Source organism: Pongo pygmaeus, chromosome 3 (assembly GCF_028885625.2).
Source record: "Pongo pygmaeus isolate AG05252 chromosome 3, NHGRI_mPonPyg2-v2.0_pri, whole genome shotgun sequence".
Lineage (NCBI taxonomy): Eukaryota > Metazoa > Chordata > Mammalia > Primates > Hominidae > Pongo > Pongo pygmaeus.
The window spans coordinates 75525753-75545909 of NC_072376.2; positions in this window are offsets into that span (position 1 = coordinate 75525753).

Here is a 20157-nt window from a genome sequence, read left to right on the forward strand (position 1 = left end):
GTGAAGTATGAATCCAACTCACAGAGTTGAACACTTCTTTTGAAAGAGCAGCTTTGAAACACTCTTTTTGTAGAATCTGCAAGTGTTCATTTGGAGCGCTTTGAGGCCTATGGTGGAAAAGGAAATATCTTCACATAAAACCTAGACAGAAGCATTCTTTGAAACTTCTTTATGATGTGTGCATTCAACTCACAGAGTTGAACATTCCTTTTCATGGAGCAGTTTGGAAAGAGTCTTTTTGCAGCATCTGCAAGTGGATATTTGGAGCTCTTTCAGGCCTTTGTTAGAAGCGGGAATATCTTCCCATTAAAACTGGACAGAAGCATTCTCACAAACTGCTTTGTGATGTGTGTGTTCAACACACAGAGGTGAACCTTTCCTTTGCTAGAGCAGTTATGAAACACTCTTTTTGTAGAATCTGCAAGTGTTCATTTGGAGCCCTTTGAGGCCTATGGTGGAAAAAGAAATATCTTCACATAAAACCTAGACAGAAGCATTCTTTGAAACTTCTTTATGATGTGTGCATTCAACTCACAGAGTTGAACCTTCTTTTTCATGGAGCAGTTTGGAAAGGGTCTTTTTGCAGCATCTGCAAGTGGATATTTGGAGCTCTTTCAGGCCTTTGCTAGAAGCGGGAATATCTTCCCATAAAAACTGGACAGAAGCATTCTCACAAACTGCTTTGAGATGTGTGTGTTCAACTCACAGAGGTGAACCTTTCCTTTGCCAGAGCAGTTATGAAACACTCTTTTTGTAGAATCTGCAAGTGTTCATTTGGAGCGATTTGAGGCCTATGGTGGAAAAAGAAATATCTTCATATATCAACAAGGCAGAAGCATTCTCAGAAAGCTCTTTATGATGTGTGCATTCAACTCAGAGAGATAAGCCTTCCTTTTGATAGAGCAGTTTTGAAACTGTATTTTTGCAGAATCTGCAAGTGGATATTTGGAGCCCTTTCAGGCCTTCGTTGGAAACGGGTATATCTTCCCATAAAAACTAAACAGAAGAGTTCTGTGAAACTGCTTTGTGTAGTATGAATCCAACTCACAGAGTTGAACACTTCCTTTGAAAGAGCAGTTTTGAAACACTCTTTTTGTAGAATCTGCAAGTGTTCGTTTGGAGCGCTTTGAGGCCTATGGTGGAAAAGGAAATATCTTCACATATAAACCAGGCAGAAGCATTCTCAGAAACCTCTTTATGATGTGTGCATTCAACTCGGAGAGATAAGCCTTCCTTTTGATAGAGCAGTTTTGAAACTGTGTTTTGGCAGTATCTGTAAGTGGATACTTAGAGCCCTTTCAGGCCTTCGTTGCAAAACGGGAATATCTTCCCATAAAAACGAAACAGAAACGTTCTGTGAAACTGCTTTGTGAAGTATGAATCCAACTCACAGAGTTGAACACTTCTTTTGAAAGAGCAGCTTTGAAACACTCTTTTTGTAGAATCTACATGTGTTCATTTGGAGCGCTTTGAGGCCTATGGTGGAAAAGGAAATATCGTCACATAATACCTAGACAGAAGCATTCTTTGAAACTTCTTTATGATGTGTGCATTCAACTCACAGAGTTGAACATTCCTTTTCATGGAGCAGTTTGGAAAGAGTCTTTTTGCAGCATCTGCAAGTGGATATTTGGAGCTCTTTCAGGCCTTTGTTAGAAGCGGGAATATCTTTCCATAAAAACTGGACAGAAGCATTCTCACATACTGCTTTGTGATGTGTGTGTTCAAATCACAGAGGTTAACCTTTCCTTTGCTAGAGCAGTTATGAAACACTCTTTTTGTAGAATCTGCAAGTGTTCATTTGGAGCGATTTGAGGCCTATGGTGGAAAAAGAAATATCTTCATATATAAACAAGGCAGAAGCATTCTCAGAAAGCTCTTTATGATGTGTGCATTCAACTCAGAGAGATAAGCCTTCCTTTTGATAGAGCAGTTTTGAAACTGTGTTTTTGCAGAATCTGCAAGTGGATATTTGGAGCCATTTCAGGCCTTCGTTGGAAACGGGAATATCTTCCCATAAAAACTAAACAGAAGAGTTCTGTGAAACTGCTTTGTGTAGTATGAATCCAACTCACAGAGTTGAACACTTCCTTTGAAAGAGCAGTTTTGAAACACTCTTTTTGTAGAATCTGTAAGTGTTCGTTTGGAGCGCTTTGAGGCCTATGGTGGAAAAGGAAATATCTCCACATATAAACCAGGCAGAAGCATTCTCAGAAACCTCTTTATGATGTGTGCATTCAAGTCGGAGAGATAAGCCTTCCTTTTGATAGAGCAGTTTTGAAACTGTGTTTTGGCAGAATCTGCAAGTGGATACTTAGAGCCCTTTCAGGCCTTCGTTGCAAACGGGAATATCTTCCGATAAAAACGAAACAGAAACGTTCTGTGAAACTGCTTTGTGAAGTATGAATCCAACTCACAGAGTTGAACACTTCTTTTGAAAGCGCAGCTTTTAAACACTCTTTTTGTAGAATCTACATGTGTTCATTTGGAGCGCTTTGAGGCCTATGGTGGAAAAGGAAATATCGTCACATAATACCTAGACAGAAGCATTCTTTGAAACTTCTTTATGATGTGTGCATTCAACTCACAGAGTTGAACATTCCTTTTCATGGAGCAGTTTGGAAAGAGTCTTTTTGCAGCATCTGCAAGTGGATATTTGGAGCTCTTTCAGGCCTTTGTTAGAAGCGGGAATATCTTCCCATTAAAACTGGACAGAAGCATTCTCACAAACTGCTTTGTGATGTGTGTGTTCAACTCACAGAGGTGAACCTTTCCTTTGCTAGAGCAGTTATGAAACACTCTTTTTGTAGAATCTGCAAGTGTTCATTTGGAGCGCTTTGAGGCCTATGGTGGAATAGGAAATATCTTCACATAAAACCTAGACAGAAGCATTCTTTGAAACTTCTTTATGATGTGTGCATTCAACTCACAGAGTTGAACATTCCTTTTCATGGAGCAGTTTGGAAAGAGTCTTCTTGCAGCATCTGCAAGTGGATATTTGGAGCTCTTTCAGGCCTTTGTTAGAAGCGGGAATATCTTCCCATTAAAACTGGACAGAAGCATTCTCACAAACTGCTTTGTGATGTGTGTGTTCAACTCACAGAGGTGAACCTTTCCTTTGCTAGAGCAGTTATGAAACACTCTTTTTGTAGAATCTGCAAGTGTTCATTTGGAGCGCTTTGAGGCCTATGGTGGAAAAAGAAATATCTTCACATAAAACCTAGACAGAAGCATTCTTTGAAACTTCTTTATGATGTGTGCATTCAACTCACAGAGTTGAACCTTGTTTTTCATGGAGCAGTTTGGAAAGAGTCTTTTTGCAGCATCTGCAAGTGGATATTTGGAGCTCTTTCAGGCCTTTGTTAGAAGCGGGAATATCTTCCCATAAAAACTAAACCGAAGCATTCTCACAAACTGCTTTGTGATGTGTGTGTTCAACTCACAGAGGTGAACCTTTCCTTTGCTAGAGCAGTTATGAAACACTGTTTTTGTAGAATCTGCAAGTGTTCATTTGGAGCGCTTTGAGGCCTATGGTGGAAAAAGAAATATCTTCATATATAAACAAGGCAGAAGCATTCTCAGAAACCCCTTTATGATGTGTGCATTCAACTCAGAGAGATAAGCCTTCCTTTTGATAGAGCAGTTTTGAACCTGTGTTTTTGCAGAATCTGCAAGTGGATATTTGGAGCCCTTTCAGGCCTTCGTTGGAAACGGGAATATCTTCCCATAAAAACTAAACAGAAGAGTTCTGTGAAACTGCTTTGTGTAGTATGAATCCAACTCACAGAGTTGAACACTTTCTTTCAAAGAGCAGTTTTGAAAAACTCTTTTTGTAGAATCTGCAAGTGTTCGTTTGGAGCGCTTTGAGGACTATGGTGGAAAAGGAAATATCTTCACATATAATCCAGGCAGAAGCATTCTCAGAAACCTCTTTATGATGTGTGCATTCAACTCGGAGAGATAAGCCTTCCTTTTGATAGAGCAGTTTTGCAACTGTGTTTTTGCAGAATCTGCAAGTGGATATTTGGAGCCCTTTCAGGCCTTCGTTGGAAACGGGAATATCTTCCCATAAAAACTAAACAGAAGCGTTCTGTGAAACTCCTTTGTGAAGTATGAATCCAACTCACAGAGTTGAACACTTCTTCTGAAAGAGCAGCTTTGAAACACTCTTTTTGTAGAATCTGCAAGTGTTCATTTGGAGCGCTTTGAGGCCTATGGTGGAAAAGGAAATATCTTCACATAAAACCTAGACAGAAGCATTCTTTGAAACTTCTTTATGATGTGTGCATTCAACTCACAGAGTTGAACATTCCTTTTCATGGAGCAGTTTGGAAAGAGTCTTTTTGCAGCATCTGCAAGTGGATATTTGGAGCTCTTTCAGGCCTTTGTTAGAAGCGGGAATATCTTCCCATTAAAACTGGACAGAAGCATTCTCACAAACTGCTTTGTGATGTGTGTGTTCAACACACAGAGGTGAACCTTTCCTTTGCTAGAGCAGTTATGAAACACTCTTTTTGTAGAATCTGCAAGTGTTCATTTGGAGCCCTTTGAGGCCTATGGTGGAAAAAGAAATATCTTCACATAAAACCTAGACAGAAGCATTCTTTGAAACTTCTTAATGATGTGTGCATTCAACTCACAGAGTTGAACCTTCTTTTTCATGGAGCAGTTTGGAAAGAGTCTTTTTGCAGCATCTGCAAGTGGATATTTGGAGCTCTTTCAGGCCTTTGCTAGAAGCGGGAATATCTTCCCATAAAAACTGGACAGAAGCATTCTCACAAACTGCTTTGAGATGTGTGTGTTCAACTCACAGAGGTGAACCTTTCCTTTGCCAGAGCAGTTATGAAACACTCTTTTTGTAGAATCTGCAAGTGTTCATTTGGAGCGATTTGAGGCCTATGGTGGAAAAAGAAATATCTTCATATATCAACAAGGCAGAAGCATTCTCAGAAAGCTCTTTATGATGTGTGCATTCAACTCAGAGAGATAAGCCTTCCTTTTGATAGAGCAGTTTTGAAACTGTATTTTTGCAGAATCTGCAAGTGGATATTTGGAGCCCTTTCAGGCCTTCGTTGGAAACGGGTATATCTTCCCATAAAAACTAAACAGAAGAGTTCTGTGAAACTGCTTTGTGTAGTATGAATCCAACTCACAGAGTTGAGCACTTCCTTTGAAAGAGCAGTTTTGAAACACTCTTTTTGTAGAATCTGCAAGTGTTCGTTTGGAGCGCTTTGAGGCCTATGGTGGAAAAGGAAATATCTTCACATATAAACCAGGCAGAAGCATTCTCAGAAACCTCTTTATGATGTGTGCATTCAACTCGGAGAGATAAGCCTTCCTTTTGATAGAGCAGTTTTGAAACTGTGTTTTGGCAGTATCTGTAAGTGGATACTTAGAGCCCTTTCAGGCCTTCGTTGCAAAACGGGAATATCTTCCCATAAAAACGAAACAGAAACGTTCTGTGAAACTGCTTTGTGAAGTATGAATCCAACTCACAGAGTTGAACACTTCTTTTGAAAGAGCAGCTTTGAAACACTCTTTTTGTAGAATCTACATGTGTTCATTTGGAGCGCTTTGAGGCCTATGGTGGAAAAGGAAATATCGTCACATAATACCTAGACAGAAGCATTCTTTGAAACTTCTTTATGATGTGTGCATTCAACTCACAGAGTTGAACCTTCCTTTTCATGGAGCAGTTTGGAAAGAGTCTTTTTGCAGCATCTGCAAGTGGATATTTGGAGCTCTTTCAGGCCTTTGTTAGAAGCGGGAATATCTTTCCATAAAAACTGGACAGAAGCATTCTCACATACTGCTTTGTGATGTGTGTGTTCAAATCACAGAGGTTAACCTTTCCTTTGCTAGAGCAGTTATGAAACACTCTTTTTGTAGAATCTGCAAGTGTTCATTTGGAGCGATTTGAGGCCTATGGTGGAAAAAGAAATATCTTCATATATAAACAAGGCAGAAGCATTCTCAGAAAGCTCTTTATGATGTGTGCATTCAACTCAGAGAGATAAGCCTTCCTTTTGATAGAGCAGTTTTGAAACTGTGTTTTTGCAGAATCTGCAAGTGGATATTTGGAGCCATTTCAGGCCTTCGTTGGAAACGGGAATATCTTCCCATAAAAACTAAACAGAAGAGTTCTGTGAAACTGCTTTGTGTAGTATGAATCCAACTCACAGAGTTGAACACTTCCTTTGAAAGAGCAGTTTTGAAACACTCTTTTTGTAGAATCTGTAAGTGTTCGTTTGGAGCGCTTTGAGGCCTATGGTGGAAAAGGAAATATCTCCACATATAAACCAGGCAGAAGCATTCTCAGAAACCTCTTTATGATGTGTGCATTCAAGTCGGAGAGATAAGCCTTCCTTTTGATAGAGCAGTTTTGAAACTGTGTTTTGGCAGAATCTGCAAGTGGATACTTAGAGCCCTTTCAGGCCTTCGTTGCAAACGGGAATATCTTCCGATAAAAACGAAACAGAAACGTTCTGTGAAACTGCTTTGTGAAGTATGAATCCAACTCACAGAGTTGAACACTTCTTTTGAAAGCGCAGCTTTTAAACACTCTTTTTGTAGAATCTACATGTGTTCATTTGGAGCGCTTTGAGGCCTATGGTGGAAAAGGAAATATCGTCACATAATACCTAGACAGAAGCATTCTTTGAAACTTCTTTATGATGTGTGCATTCAACTCACAGAGTTGAACATTCCTTTTCATGGAGCAGTTTGGAAAGAGTCTTTTTGCAGCATCTGCAAGTGGATATTTGGAGCTCTTTCAGGCCTTTGTTAGAAGCGGGAATATCTTCCCATTAAAACTGGACAGAAGCATTCTCACAAACTGCTTTGTGATGTGTGTGTTCAACTCACAGAGGTGAACCTTTCCTTTGCTAGAGCAGTTATGAAACACTCTTTTTGTAGAATCTGCAATTGTTCATTTGGAGCGCTTTGAGGCCTATGGTGGAATAGGAAATATCTTCAAATAAAACCTAGACAGAAGCATTCTTTGAAACTTCTTTATGATGTGTGCATTCAACTCACAGAGTTGAACATTCCTTTTCATGGAGCAGTTTGGAAAGAGTCTTCTTGCAGCATCTGCAAGTGGATATTTGGAGCTCTTTCAGGCCTTTGTTAGAAGCGGGAATATCTTCCCATTAAAACTGGACAGAAGCATTCTCACAAACTGCTTTGTGATGTGTGTGTTCAACTCACAGAGGTGAACCTTTCCTTTGCTAGAGCAGTTATGAAACACTCTTTTTGTAGAATCTGCAAGTGTTCATTTGGAGCGCTTTGAGGCCTATGGTGGAAAAAGAAATATCTTCACATAAAACCTAGACAGAAGCATTCTTTGAAACTTCTTTATGATGTGTGCATTCAACTCACAGAGTTGAACCTTGTTTTTCATGGAGCAGTTTGGAAAGAGTCTTTTTGCAGCATCTGCAAGTGGATATTTGGAGCTCTTTCAGGCCTTTGTTAGAAGCGGGAATATCTTCCCATAAAAACTAAACCGAAGCATTCTCACAAACTGCTTTGTGATGTGTGTGTTCAACTCACAGAGGTGAACCTTTCCTTTGCTAGAGCAGTTATGAAACACTCTTTTTGTAGAATCTACAAGTGTTCATTTGGAGCGCTTTGAGGCCTATGGTGGAAAAAGAAATATCTTCATATATAAACAAGGCAGAAACATTCTCAGAAACCACTTTATGATGTGTGCATTCAACTCAGACAGATAAGCCTTCCTTTTGATAGAGCAGTTTTGAACCTGTGTTTTTGCCGAATCTGCAAGTGGATATTTGGAGCCCTTTCAGGCCTTCGTTGGAAACGGGAATATCTCCCCATAAAAACTAAACAGAAGAGTTCTGTGAAACTGCTTTGTGTAGTATGAATCCAACTCACAGAGTTGAACACTTCCTTTGAAAGAGCAGTTTTGAAACACTCTTTTTGTAGAATCTGCAAGTGTTAGTTTGGAGCGCTTTGAGGCCTATGGTGGAAAAGGAAATATTTTCACTTATAAACCAGGCAGAAGCATTCTCAGAAACCTCTTTATGATGTGTGCATTCAACTCGGAGAGATAAGCCTTCCTTTTGATAGAGCAGATTTGCAACTATGTTTTTGCAGAATCTGCAATTGTATATTTGGAGCCCTTTCAGGCCTTTGTTGGAAAAGGGAATATCTTCCCATAAAAACTAAACAGAAGCGTTCTGTGAAATTGCTTTGTGAAGTATGAATCCAAATCACAGAGTTGAACACTTCTTTTGAAAGAGCAGTTTTGAAACACTCGTTTTGTAGAATCTGCAAGTGTTCATTTGGAGCGCTTTGAGGCCTATGGTGGAAAAGGAAATATCTTCACATAAAACCTAGACAGAAGCATTCTTTGAAACTTCTTTATGATGTGTGCATTCAACTCACAGAGTTGAACCTTCCTTATCATGGTGCAGTTTGGAAAGAGTCTTTTTGCAGCATCTGCAAGTGGATATTTGGAGCTCTTTCAGGCCTTTGTTAGAAGCGGGAATATCTTCCCATAAAAACTGGACAGAAGCATTCTCACAAACTGCTTTGTGATGTGTGTGTTCATAATCACAGAGGTGAACTATTCCTTTGCTAGAGCAGTTATGAAACACTCTTTTTGTAGAATCTGCAAGTGTTCATTTGGAGCGATTTGAGGCCTATGGTTGAAAAAGAAATATCTTCATATACAAACAAGGCAGAAGCATTCTCAGAAACCTCTTTATGATGTGTGCATTCAACTCGGGGAGATAAGCCTTCCTTTTGATAGAGCAGTTTTCAAACTGTGTTTTTGCAGGATCTGCAAGTGGATATTTGGAGCCCTTTCTGGCCTTCGTTGGAAACGGGGATATCTTCCCAAAAAAACTAAACAGAAGCGTTCTGTGAAACTGCTTTGTATAGTATGAATCCAACTCACAGAGTTGGACACTTCCTTTGAAAGAGCTGTTTTGGAACACTCTTTTTGTAGAATCTGCAAGTGTTCATTTGGAGCGGTTTGAGGCCTATGGTGGAAAAGGAAATATCTTCACTTATAAACCAGGCAGAAGCATTCTCAGAAACCTCTTTATGATGTGTGAATTCAACTTGGAGAGATAAGCCTTCCTTTTGATAGAGCAGTTTTGAAACTGTGTTTTGGCAGAATCTGCAAGTGGATATTTAGAGCCCTTTCAGGCCTTCGTTGGAAACGGGAATATCTTCCCATAAAAACTAAACAGAAGCGTTCTGTGAAACTGCTTTGTGAAGTATGAATCCAACTCACAGAGTTGAACACTTCTTTTGAAAGAGCAGTTTTGAGACACTCTTTTTGTAGAATCTACAAGTGTTCATTTGGTGCGCTTTGAGGCCTATGGTGGAAAAGGAAATATCGTCACATAAAACCTAGACAGAAGCATTCTTTGAAACTTCTTTATGATGTGTGCATTCAACTCACAGAGTTGAACTTTCCTTTTCATTGAGCAATTTGGAAAGAGTCTTTTTGCAGCATCTGCAAGTGGATATTTGGAGGTCTTTCAGGCCTTTGTTAGAAGCGGGAATATCTTCCCATAAAAACTAAAGAGAAGCGTTCTGTGAAACTGCTTTGTGTAGTATCAATCCAACTCATAGAGTTGGACACTTCCTTTGAAAGAGCTGTTTTGAAACACTCTTTTTGTAGAATCTGCAAGGGTTCATTTGGAGCGCTTTGAGGCCTATGGTGGAAAAGGAAATATCTTCACTTATAAACCAGGCAGAAGCATTCTCAGAAACCTCTTTATGATTTGTGTATTCAACTCGGAGAGATAAGCCTTCCTTTTGATAGAGCAGTTTTGAAAGTGTGTTTTGGCAGAATCTGCAAGTGGTTACTTAGAGCCCTTTCAGGCCTTCGTTGCAAACGGGAATATCTTCCCATAACAACGAAACTGAAACGTTCTGTGAAACTGCTTTGTGAAGTATGAATCCAACTCACAGAGTTGAACACTTCTTTTGAAAGAGCAGCTTTGAAACACTCTTTTTGTAGAATCTACATGTGTTCATTTGGAGCGCTTTGAGGCCTATGGTGGAAAAGGAAATATCGTCACATAATACCTAGACAGAAGCATTCTTTGAAACTTCTTTATGATGTGTGCATTCAACTCACAGAGTTGAACTTTCCTTTTCATGGAGCAGTTTGGAAAGAGTCTTTTTGCAGCATCTGCAATAGGATACTTGGAGCTCCTTCAGGCCTTTGTTAGAAGCGGGAATATCTTCCCATAAAAACTGGACAGAAGCATTCTCACAAACTGCTTTGTGATGTGTGTGTTCAACTCACAGAGGTGAACCTTTCCTTTGCTAGAGCAGTTATGAAACACTCTTTTTGTAGAATCTGCAAGTGTTCATTTGGAGCGCTTTGAGGCCTATGGTGGAAAAAGAAATATCTTCATATATAAACAAGGCAGAAGCATTCTCAGAAACCCCTTTATGATGTGTGCATTCAACTCAGAGAGATAAGCCTTCCTTTTGATAGAGCAGTTTTGAACCTGTGTTTTTGCAGAATCTGCAAGTGGATATTTGGAGCCCTTTCAGGCCTTCGTTGGAAACGGGAATATCTTCCCATAAAAACTAAACAGAAGAGTTCTGTGAAACTGCTTTGTGTAGTATGAATCCAACTCACAGAGTTGAACACTTTCTTTCAAAGAGCAGTTTTGAAACACTCTTTTTGTAGAATCTGCAAGTGTTCGTTTGGAGCGCTTTGAGGACTATGGTGGAAAAGGAAATATCTTCACATATAATCCAGGCAGAAGCATTCTCAGAAACCTCTTTATGATGTGTGCATTCAACTCGGAGAGATAAGCCTTCCTTTTGATAGAGCAGTTTTGCAACTGTGTTTTTGCAGAATCTGCAAGTGGATATTTGGAGCCCTTTCAGGCCTTCGTTGGAAACGGGAATATCTTCCCATAAAAACTAAACAGAAGCGTTCTGTGAAACTCCTTTGTGAAGTATGAATCCAACTCACAGAGTTGAACACTTCTTTTGAAAGAGCAGCTTTGAAACACTCTTTTTGTAGAATCTGCAAGTGTTCATTTGGAGCGCTTTGAGGCCTATGGTGGAAAAGGAAATATCTTCACATAAAACCTAGACAGAAGCATTCTTTGAAACTTCTTTATGATGTGTGCATTCAACTCACAGAGTTGAACATTCCTTTTCATGGAGCAGTTTGGAAAGAGTCTTTTTGCAGCATCTGCAAGTGGATATTTGGAGCTCTTTCAGGCCTTTGTTAGAAGCGGGAATATCTTCCCATTAAAACTGGACAGAAGCATTCTCACAAACTGCTTTGTGATGTGTGTGTTCAACACACAGAGGTGAACCTTTCCTTTGCTAGAGCAGTTATGAAACACTCTTTTTGTAGAATCTGCAAGTGTTCATTTGGAGCCCTTTGAGGCCTATGGTGGAAAAAGAAATATCTTCACATAAAACCTAGACAGAAGCATTCTTTGAAACTTCTTTATGATGTGTGCATTCAACTCACAGAGTTGAACCTTCTTTTTCATGGAGCAGTTTGGAAAGGGTCTTTTTGCAGCATCTGCAAGTGGATATTTGGAGCTCTTTCAGGCCTTTGCTAGAAGCGGGAATATCTTCCCATAAAAACTGGACAGAAGCATTCTCACAAACTGCTTTGAGATGTGTGTGTTCAACTCACAGAGGTGAACCTTTCCTTTGCCAGAGCAGTTATGAAACACTCTTTTTGTAGAATCTGCAAGTGTTCATTTGGAGCGATTTGAGGCCTATGGTGGAAAAAGAAATATCTTCATATATCAACAAGGCAGAAGCATTCTCAGAAAGCTCTTTATGATGTGTGCATTCAACTCAGAGAGATAAGCCTTCCTTTTGATAGAGCAGTTTTGAAACTGTATTTTTGCAGAATCTGCAAGTGGATATTTGGAGCCCTTTCAGGCCTTCGTTGGAAACGGGTATATCTTCCCATAAAAACTAAACAGAAGAGTTCTGTGAAACTGCTTTGTGTAGTATGAATCCAACTCACAGAGTTGAACACTTCCTTTGAAAGAGCAGTTTTGAAACACTCTTTTTGTAGAATCTGCAAGTGTTCGTTTGGAGCGCTTTGAGGCCTATGGTGGAAAAGGAAATATCTTCACATATAAACCAGGCAGAAGCATTCTCAGAAACCTCTTTATGATGTGTGCATTCAACTCGGAGAGATAAGCCTTCCTTTTGATAGAGCAGTTTTGAAACTGTGTTTTGGCAGTATCTGTAAGTGGATACTTAGAGCCCTTTCAGGCCTTCGTTGCAAAACGGGAATATCTTCCCATAAAAACGAAACAGAAACGTTCTGTGAAACTGCTTTGTGAAGTATGAATCCAACTCACAGAGTTGAACACTTCTTTTGAAAGAGCAGCTTTGAAACACTCTTTTTGTAGAATCTACATGTGTTCATTTGGAGCGCTTTGAGGCCTATGGTGGAAAAGGAAATATCGTCACATAATACCTAGACAGAAGCATTCTTTGAAACTTCTTTATGATGTGTGCATTCAACTCACAGAGTTGAACATTCCTTTTCATGGAGCAGTTTGGAAAGAGTCTTTTTGCAGCATCTGCAAGTGGATATTTGGAGCTCTTTCAGGCCTTTGTTAGAAGCGGGAATATCTTTCCATAAAAACTGGACAGAAGCATTCTCACATACTGCTTTGTGATGTGTGTGTTCAAATCACAGAGGTTAACCTTTCCTTTGCTAGAGCAGTTATGAAACACTCTTTTTGTAGAATCTGCAAGTGTTCATTTGGAGCGATTTGAGGCCTATGGTGGAAAAAGAAATATCTTCATATATAAACAAGGCAGAAGCATTCTCAGAAAGCTCTTTATGATGTGTGCATTCAACTCAGAGAGATAAGCCTTCCTTTTGATAGAGCAGTTTTGAAACTGTGTTTTTGCAGAATCTGCAAGTGGATATTTGGAGCCATTTCAGGCCTTCGTTGGAAACGGGAATATCTTCCCATAAAAACTAAACAGAAGAGTTCTGTGAAACTGCTTTGTGTAGTATGAATCCAACTCACAGAGTTGAACACTTCCTTTGAAAGAGCAGTTTTGAAACACTCTTTTTGTAGAATCTGTAAGTGTTCGTTTGGAGCGCTTTGAGGCCTATGGTGGAAAAGGAAATATCTCCACATATAAACCAGGCAGAAGCATTCTCAGAAACCTCTTTATGATGTGTGCATTCAAGTCGGAGAGATAAGCCTTCCTTTTGATAGAGCAGTTTTGAAACTGTGTTTTGGCAGAATCTGCAAGTGGATACTTAGAGCCCTTTCAGGCCTTCGTTGCAAACGGGAATATCTTCCGATAAAAACGAAACAGAAACGTTCTGTGAAACTGCTTTGTGAAGTATGAATCCAACTCACAGAGTTGAACACTTCTTTTGAAAGCGCAGCTTTTAAACACTCTTTTTGTAGAATCTACATGTGTTCATTTGGAGCGCTTTGAGGCCTATGGTGGAAAAGGAAATATCGTCACATAATACCTAGACAGAAGCATTCTTTGAAACTTCTTTATGATGTGTGCATTCAACTCACAGAGTTGAACATTCCTTTTCATGGAGCAGTTTGGAAAGAGTCTTTTTGCAGCATCTGCAAGTGGATATTTGGAGCTCTTTCAGGCCTTTGTTAGAAGCGGGAATATCTTCCCATTAAAACTGGACAGAAGCATTCTCACAAACTGCTTTGTGATGTGTGTGTTCAACTCACAGAGGTGAACCTTTCCTTTGCTAGAGCAGTTATGAAACACTCTTTTTGTAGAATCTGCAAGTGTTCATTTGGAGCGCTTTGAGGCCTATGGTGGAATAGGAAATATCTTCACATAAAACCTAGACAGAAGCATTCTTTGAAACTTCTTTATGATGTGTGCATTCAACTCACAGAGTTGAACATTCCTTTTCATGGAGCAGTTTGGAAAGAGTCTTCTTGCAGCATCTGCAAGTGGATATTTGGAGCTCTTTCAGGCCTTTGTTAGAAGCGGGAATATCTTCCCATTAAAACTGGACAGAAGCATTCTCACAAACTGCTTTGTGATGTGTGTGTTCAACTCACAGAGGTGAACCTTTCCTTTGCTAGAGCAGTTATGAAACACTCTTTTTGTAGAATCTGCAAGTGTTCATTTGGAGCGCTTTGAGGCCTATGGTGGAAAAAGAAATATCTTCACATAAAACCTAGACAGAAGCATTCTTTGAAACTTCTTTATGATGTGTGCATTCAACTCACAGAGTTGAACCTTGTTTTTCATGGAGCAGTTTGGAAAGAGTCTTTTTGCAGCATCTGCAAGTGGATATTTGGAGCTCTTTCAGGCCTTTGTTAGAAGCGGGAATATCTTCCCATAAAAACTAAACCGAAGCATTCTCACAAACTGCTTTGTGATGTGTGTGTTCAACTCACAGAGGTGAACCTTTCCTTTGCTAGAGCAGTTATGAAACACTGTTTTTGTAGAATCTGCAAGTGTTCATTTGGAGCGCTTTGAGGCCTATGGTGGAAAAAGAAATATCTTCATATATAAACAAGGCAGAAGCATTCTCAGAAACCCCTTTATGATGTGTGCATTCAACTCAGAGAGATAAGCCTTCCTTTTGATAGAGCAGTTTTGAACCTGTGTTTTTGCAGAATCTGCAAGTGGATATTTGGAGCCCTTTCAGGCCTTCGTTGGAAACGGGAATATCTTCCCATAAAAACTAAACAGAAGAGTTCTGTGAAACTGCTTTGTGTAGTATGAATCCAACTCACAGAGTTGAACACTTTCTTTCAAAGAGCAGTTTTGAAAAACTCTTTTTGTAGAATCTGCAAGTGTTCGTTTGGAGCGCTTTGAGGACTATGGTGGAAAAGGAAATATCTTCACATATAATCCAGGCAGAAGCATTCTCAGAAACCTCTTTATGATGTGTGCATTCAACTCGGAGAGATAAGCCTTCCTTTTGATAGAGCAGTTTTGCAACTGTGTTTTTGCAGAATCTGCAAGTGGATATTTGGAGCCCTTTCAGGCCTTCGTTGGAAACGGGAATATCTTCCCATAAAAACTAAACAGAAGCGTTCTGTGAAACTCCTTTGTGAAGTATGAATCCAACTCACAGAGTTGAACACTTCTTCTGAAAGAGCAGCTTTGAAACACTCTTTTTGTAGAATCTGCAAGTGTTCATTTGGAGCGCTTTGAGGCCTATGGTGGAAAAGGAAATATCTTCACATAAAACCTAGACAGAAGCATTCTTTGAAACTTCTTTATGATGTGTGCATTCAACTCACAGAGTTGAACATTCCTTTTCATGGAGCAGTTTGGAAAGAGTCTTTTTGCAGCATCTGCAAGTGGATATTTGGAGCTCTTTCAGGCCTTTGTTAGAAGCGGGAATATCTTCCCATTAAAACTGGACAGAAGCATTCTCACAAACTGCTTTGTGATGTGTGTGTTCAACACACAGAGGTGAACCTTTCCTTTGCTAGAGCAGTTATGAAACACTCTTTTTGTAGAATCTGCAAGTGTTCATTTGGAGCCCTTTGAGGCCTATGGTGGAAAAAGAAATATCTTCACATAAAACCTAGACAGAAGCATTCTTTGAAACTTCTTAATGATGTGTGCATTCAACTCACAGAGTTGAACCTTCTTTTTCATGGAGCAGTTTGGAAAGAGTCTTTTTGCAGCATCTGCAAGTGGATATTTGGAGCTCTTTCAGGCCTTTGCTAGAAGCGGGAATATCTTCCCATAAAAACTGGACAGAAGCATTCTCACAAACTGCTTTGAGATGTGTGTGTTCAACTCACAGAGGTGAACCTTTCCTTTGCCAGAGCAGTTATGAAACACTCTTTTTGTAGAATCTGCAAGTGTTCATTTGGAGCGATTTGAGGCCTATGGTGGAAAAAGAAATATCTTCATATATCAACAAGGCAGAAGCATTCTCAGAAAGCTCTTTATGATGTGTGCATTCAACTCAGAGAGATAAGCCTTCCTTTTGATAGAGCAGTTTTGAAACTGTATTTTTGCAGAATCTGCAAGTGGATATTTGGAGCCCTTTCAGGCCTTCGTTGGAAACGGGTATATCTTCCCATAAAAACTAAACAGAAGAGTTCTGTGAAACTGCTTTGTGTAGTATGAATCCAACTCACAGAGTTGAGCACTTCCTTTGAAAGAGCAGTTTTGAAACACTCTTTTTGTAGAATCTGCAAGTGTTCGTTTGGAGCGCTTTGAGGCCTATGGTGGAAAAGGAAATATCTTCACATATAAACCAGGCAGAAGCATTCTCAGAAACCTCTTTATGATGTGTGCATTCAACTCGGAGAGATAAGCCTTCCTTTTGATAGAGCAGTTTTGAAACTGTGTTTTGGCAGTATCTGTAAGTGGATACTTAGAGCCCTTTCAGGCCTTCGTTGCAAAACGGGAATATCTTCCCATAAAAACGAAACAGAAACGTTCTGTGAAACTGCTTTGTGAAGTATGAATCCAACTCACAGAGTTGAACACTTCTTTTGAAAGAGCAGCTTTGAAACACTCTTTTTGTAGAATCTACATGTGTTCATTTGGAGCGCTTTGAGGCCTATGGTGGAAAAGGAAATATCGTCACATAATACCTAGACAGAAGCATTCTTTGAAACTTCTTTATGATGTGTGCATTCAACTCACAGAGTTGAACCTTCCTTTTCATGGAGCAGTTTGGAAAGAGTCTTTTTGCAGCATCTGCAAGTGGATATTTGGAGCTCTTTCAGGCCTTTGTTAGAAGCGGGAATATCTTTCCATAAAAACTGGACAGAAGCATTCTCACATACTGCTTTGTGATGTGTGTGTTCAAATCACAGAGGTTAACCTTTCCTTTGCTAGAGCAGTTATGAAACACTCTTTTTGTAGAATCTGCAAGTGTTCATTTGGAGCGATTTGAGGCCTATGGTGGAAAAAGAAATATCTTCATATATAAACAAGGCAGAAGCATTCTCAGAAAGCTCTTTATGATGTGTGCATTCAACTCAGAGAGATAAGCCTTCCTTTTGATAGAGCAGTTTTGAAACTGTGTTTTTGCAGAATCTGCAAGTGGATATTTGGAGCCATTTCAGGCCTTCGTTGGAAACGGGAATATCTTCCCATAAAAACTAAACAGAAGAGTTCTGTGAAACTGCTTTGTGTAGTATGAATCCAACTCACAGAGTTGAACACTTCCTTTGAAAGAGCAGTTTTGAAACACTCTTTTTGTAGAATCTGTAAGTGTTCGTTTGGAGCGCTTTGAGGCCTATGGTGGAAAAGGAAATATCTCCACATATAAACCAGGCAGAAGCATTCTCAGAAACCTCTTTATGATGTGTGCATTCAAGTCGGAGAGATAAGCCTTCCTTTTGATAGAGCAGTTTTGAAACTGTGTTTTGGCAGAATCTGCAAGTGGATACTTAGAGCCCTTTCAGGCCTTCGTTGCAAACGGGAATATCTTCCGATAAAAACGAAACAGAAACGTTCTGTGAAACTGCTTTGTGAAGTATGAATCCAACTCACAGAGTTGAACACTTCTTTTGAAAGCGCAGCTTTTAAACACTCTTTTTGTAGAATCTACATGTGTTCATTTGGAGCGCTTTGAGGCCTATGGTGGAAAAGGAAATATCGTCACATAATACCTAGACAGAAGCATTCTTTGAAACTTCTTTATGATGTGTGCATTCAACTCACAGAGTTGAACATTCCTTTTCATGGAGCAGTTTGGAAAGAGTCTTTTTGCAGCATCTGCAAGTGGATATTTGGAGCTCTTTCAGGCCTTTGTTAGAAGCGGGAATATCTTCCCATTAAAACTGGACAGAAGCATTCTCACAAACTGCTTTGTGATGTGTGTGTTCAACTCACAGAGGTGAACCTTTCCTTTGCTAGAGCAGTTATGAAACACTCTTTTTGTAGAATCTGCAATTGTTCATTTGGAGCGCTTTGAGGCCTATGGTGGAATAGGAAATATCTTCAAATAAAACCTAGACAGAAGCATTCTTTGAAACTTCTTTATGATGTGTGCATTCAACTCACAGAGTTGAACATTCCTTTTCATGGAGCAGTTTGGAAAGAGTCTTCTTGCAGCATCTGCAAGTGGATATTTGGAGCTCTTTCAGGCCTTTGTTAGAAGCGGGAATATCTTCCCATTAAAACTGGACAGAAGCATTCTCACAAACTGCTTTGTGATGTGTGTGTTCAACTCACAGAGGTGAACCTTTCCTTTGCTAGAGCAGTTATGAAACACTCTTTTTGTAGAATCTGCAAGTGTTCATTTGGAGCGCTTTGAGGCCTATGGTGGAAAAAGAAATATCTTCACATAAAACCTAGACAGAAGCATTCTTTGAAACTTCTTTATGATGTGTGCATTCAACTCACAGAGTTGAACCTTGTTTTTCATGGAGCAGTTTGGAAAGAGTCTTTTTGCAGCATCTGCAAGTGGATATTTGGAGCTCTTTCAGGCCTTTGTTAGAAGCGGGAATATCTTCCCATAAAAACTAAACCGAAGCATTCTCACAAACTGCTTTGTGATGTGTGTGTTCAACTCACAGAGGTGAACCTTTCCTTTGCTAGAGCAGTTATGAAACACTCTTTTTGTAGAATCTACAAGTGTTCATTTGGAGCGCTTTGAGGCCTATGGTGGAAAAAGAAATATCTTCATATATAAACAAGGCAGAAACATTCTCAGAAACCACTTTATGATGTGTGCATTCAACTCAGACAGATAAGCCTTCCTTTTGATAGAGCAGTTTTGAACCTGTGTTTTTGCCGAATCTGCAAGTGGATATTTGGAGCCCTTTCAGGCCTTCGTTGGAAACGGGAATATCTCCCCATAAAAACTAAACAGAAGAGTTCTGTGAAACTGCTTTGTGTAGTATGAATCCAACTCACAGAGTTGAACACTTCCTTTGAAAGAGCAGTTTTGAAACACTCTTTTTGTAGAATCTGCAAGTGTTAGTTTGGAGCGCTTTGAGGCCTATGGTGGAAAAGGAAATATTTTCACTTATAAACCAGGCAGAAGCATTCTCAGAAACCTCTTTATGATGTGTGCATTCAACTCGGAGAGATAAGCCTTCCTTTTGATAGAGCAGATTTGCAACTATGTTTTTGCAGAATCTGCAATTGTATATTTGGAGCCCTTTCAGGCCTTTGTTGGAAAAGGGAATATCTTCCCATAAAAACTAAACAGAAGCGTTCTGTGAAATTGCTTTGTGAAGTATGAATCCAAATCACAGAGTTGAACACTTCTTTTGAAAGAGCAGTTTTGAAACACTCGTTTTGTAGAATCTGCAAGTGTTCATTTGGAGCGCTTTGAGGCCTATGGTGGAAAAGGAAATATCTTCACATAAAACCTAGACAGAAGCATTCTTTGAAACTTCTTTATGATGTGTGCATTCAACTCACAGAGTTGAACCTTCCTTATCATGGTGCAGTTTGGAAAGAGTCTTTTTGCAGCATCTGCAAGTGGATATTTGGAGCTCTTTCAGGCCTTTGTTAGAAGCGGGAATATCTTCCCATAAAAACTGGACAGAAGCATTCTCACAAACTGCTTTGTGATGTGTGTGTTCATAATCACAGAGGTGAACTATTCCTTTGCTAGAGCAGTTATGAAACACTCTTTTTGTAGAATCTGCAAGTGTTCATTTGGAGCGATTTGAGGCCTATGGTTGAAAAAGAAATATCTTCATATACAAACAAGGCAGAAGCATTCTCAGAAACCTCTTTATGATGTGTGCATTCAACTCGGGGAGATAAGCCTTCCTTTTGATAGAGCAGTTTTCAAACTGTGTTTTTGCAGGATCTGCAAGTGGATATTTGGAGCCCTTTCTGGCCTTCGTTGGAAACGGGGATATCTTCCCAAAAAAACTAAACAGAAGCGTTCTGTGAAACTGCTTTGTATAGTATGAATCCAACTCACAGAGTTGGACACTTCCTTTGAAAGAGCTGTTTTGGAACACTCTTTTTGTAGAATCTGCAAGTGTTCATTTGGAGCGGTTTGAGGCCTATGGTGGAAAAGGAAATATCTTCACTTATAAACCAGGCAGAAGCATTCTCAGAAACCTCTTTATGATGTGTGAATTCAACTTGGAGAGATAAGCCTTCCTTTTGATAGAGCAGTTTTGAAACTGTGTTTTGGCAGAATCTGCAAGTGGATATTTAGAGCCCTTTCAGGCCTTCGTTGGAAACGGGAATATCTTCCCATAAAAACTA